General features: G+C 36.0%; 1 pseudogene; it reads left to right on the top strand.

Moving 5' to 3' along the window:
• LOC107062847 (receptor-like protein 12) overlaps positions 1–3,743 on the top strand; it is a 5,388-nt pseudogene that overhangs the window by 786 nt on the left and 859 nt on the right.

The raw sequence follows: 3,743 nt of genomic DNA, 5'->3' as shown, positions 1-3,743 counted from the left end.
GACTCGACTAGAAGGTCTACAAACTACATGGATTTCATGTATACGACACTTATCATTATCTTACTTACTACCTCAAACTTAGTTCAAATCGATAGTTGATCTCAAAGGATTCACAATTGAACTCAAAGGCTTTCTTGAACTCTACTTTTAACTCTCTCTTGAATGTGAATTATGAATTCAAGAGTTATGATTCATGATATGAAGGATCTAGGTGATAGTGTACACTCATGAATACATTCTCCTCACTCTCACTCTCACTTACTTGAGTCTTGAAACAAGTTACTAGAAGTTGTAGAAGACTCCACAAAAGGACTCAAAGGGACTTTCTTAGAATGTTTGAAAGAATTCTCAAAACTTAAATCTTAACTCTAACTTAAATTTGAATTATGAATTCAAGGTTATGATCATGTTATGAATGATTTCTAGGTGTTTAGAAGTAGTTTAGAGTGTTTATAATCAAAGGGGAGTAAAGGTACCCTTTGAAGAACTTAAACGGACGAAACGATAAAGAACGCGTGGGGGAAGGCGACCCTGGCGCTAAGTGGAGCAGGGTGCCAGCCCCTAAAGTTCAGAGAAGTGGGTGGGGCGATCTGGCTGGCTTGACACGCCAGGCCCCAACCCAGAAAACTTCAACGACTTTCTTTGCTCGTTTTCTCACCCTAACTCGCCTAAAATCGAACGGCTTCTTCCCCAATCACTTGGATTCGATTACTTAACATAATTACACTCTAATATACTAAAAACAACACTCAAATAACTAAATTTCATCTCAAGAAATCATCAAAACCCCAACCCAACAAAATTTAGAATGAACTTCAAGAACACCTATCAAGAACTCTAATCTTTCAACTTCAAGAATGAAATTTCGCTAAAAATAACATGATTGGCATGTGGGTGAACTAACCCAACGCTATGAAAGCTTATATAACTCTTAGGGATCAAACCCATGGCGAAAATACGCAACAACACGCAAGAATCTTGACGAACGCTTGATCCTCTCTTCTTATCTCTTCTTGAACTCTCAACTAAATCCTAGACATATTTTAGGATTATAAAACTGAACCTAATAGGATTAGACCCCTAAAACATTACTAAAACGAATTAAATCTGATTGGGTAAGGAAAAGACCAAAATACCCCTTACTATTTTTGGGTAACTTTCTTTAACTGGACAACCTGACTTCAAAAGGGGATATCTCACTCATCCGAACTCAAAACTTAGCAAACTCAGCGGCGTTTGAAAGATAATTCAAAGACCTTTCATTGGATACCTTGTATTCCACCTAACTCATCTTGTACTGAGAATTATGATCGTCTGAGGTTGAATCAAAACTTAAAGGAACTTAGGATCGACTTCAATGAATTCTCTCTAATTCTTCTTGGAATTCAAGGTGCTACATCTAGTGACCTTAACACTCAAGAAATTTTAAATTCTTCGGTAAAAATCCTACTCACAACGAAGGATGGTTCAAGTCATAGTGCGAAAAAATTTCTGGGGTGTTACATCTATTCTCTTAGGCATTGGAACCTCTTGTGTTGCTATTTATTCGGCTCGATTCCAGAATCCATTGGCAACCTCAGTGCAATCACAGAGTTGAGACTTTCAGATAATAGCTTCACCGGAAATGTTCCCTCAACTATCCGTAAGTTGAACAAACTTAGTGTAATAGCTCTCTCTTCCAATAATTTTGAAGGTTCGATTCCAGATATCTTTGCCAACTTTTCAGAGCCATCTTTTTTAAATTTTCATAGTAACCATTTCACTGGCCCATTCCCCTATTCAATTGCTACCTTGACTCGCCTTCAAATATTAGAGTTGCAAAACAATTCACTAACTGGTCCACTTCTCTCTAATATAAGCGAATTTCAAGAGCTGTATAATCTTGATCTATCCTTCAATTATTTCACTGGTGCAATACCCCCTTGGTTATTCCATCCTCCATCCTTGATGTCTTTAAATGTTCAAGCCAATAAATTTACTGGGGAATTGCCAAATAAGCTCAATAGAAGTTCCTCAGTAGACTTAATTGATCTTTCATACAACAATCTGCATGGAGAAATACCTTATTGGATATTATCCATAGTTATGAATAGTCTGGATCTCTCTCATAACTTTCTCATAGGCTTTGAAAACAGATATGGCACACAAAGTACTTGTCCTATCTTAATTTGGAGAACAATTTTCTTCAAGGGCCTTTGCATCAATCCATTTATGAGTTGATTTACCTTCAAGTCCTCATTTTGGCTCAGAACAATTTTAGTGGTTCAATCCCAGGATGTTTGGGTAACTCCAGTAGCTTCATTTTTATTTTAGAATTGCAAATGAACAATTTTCATGGAGAGATAGATACCAAGATTCTTATCTTCAAGGTTGCAATATCTTGGTTTATATGGCAATCAATTGAGGGGACAAGTCCCGCGATCCTTGGTTAACTGTACAAGCTTGATAGCTCTTGATTTGGGGAACAACAAGATAAATGACACGTTCCCCATATGGCTGAATAAACTTCAAAACCTACAAGTTTTGATTCTGAAATCAAACCTCTTTCATGGTCCAATAGTTGATTTGGAGTCTGAATTTCCATTTCCTGAGTTACGGATCTTTGACCTTTTATTTAATGGGTTCATAGGAACTTTGTCATCTAATCTTTTCAAAAGTTTCAGAAGTATGATGTACGTTGATGAAGAACAAACAGGAATTACTCGACAAATTACAAGCAATGACACAGATTACCTTTACCACTTTAGTTTGGTGATAAAAGGTAATGAGTTTGATATGCGAATCACGTTAATTATGATGAGTATTGATTTATCATGCAACAGATTTGAAGGAGATATTCCAAATTCCTTTGGAAGTCTGAGCTCACTTGTGTTACTCAACCTGTCTCACAACAACCTCCATGGTTATATTCCTGCAAAAATTGCAAAGTTGCAGCAGCTCGAAGCATTAGACCTTTCATGGAACAGACTCATTGGAGAAATTCCAGTTCCATTGTCGAGTTTGACATTTCTGGAGGTTTTAAATCTTTCCTACAATCATCTGGCTGAGCCTATTCCTACTGGGAAACAGTTCAATACATTTCCAAATGATTTGTATTGTGTAAATCCTGATTTATGTGGATTTCCACTGTCAAAAGAATGTGGAAACAATAATGAATCACCACTTGAACACGATGATGATGATGATGATGATTCATTTTTTATGAGTGGGTTCACATGGGAAGCTGTTGCAATAGGTTATGGTTGTGGTATGATTAGTGTCGACAAAATGAACCCATATTTTGGTAACCTATCCAACCCGCCCATATTTATTGGGTTGGGTGAGTGACTTTTTACATGGGTAAAATATGGGTAATATGGGTAAAATATGGATTAGCCAAATGAGTTAAAACTTTTATTCAGTCAAAATTCATGATATTACCAAATATATTGTAACTTCTCTTCCTTTTTATGTTCCTCTATAAAACTAATTATTTTTCTCTAAAATTGAAAATGTGAAGTCTTTGGCCCTTCAAAAATATCTATTTTAAATGTACATTTCTTTTGTTAATTATATTTTTTTTATTTGTTTAATTTTATATTGGATAATAAATAATAGTGTAAAATAAGCAAATCATGTACTAGTATTGACATTGCTTAAAGTGCATTAAGCATGTTTTAGGGAGTGTTTGGTATGAAGGATAACATTTTCACCCCAACCCTCGACCCCCCCTCCCAACCCCTTACCAACCCCAAACCCCCAAA

The sequence above is a fragment of the Solanum tuberosum genome, unplaced genomic scaffold, assembly GCF_000226075.1.
Source record: "Solanum tuberosum cultivar DM 1-3 516 R44 unplaced genomic scaffold, SolTub_3.0 scf00274, whole genome shotgun sequence".
NCBI lineage: Eukaryota > Viridiplantae > Streptophyta > Magnoliopsida > Solanales > Solanaceae > Solanum > Solanum tuberosum.
Note: the sequence above shows the minus strand (reverse complement) of the source record. Positions and strands in the feature narration are given on the sequence as shown.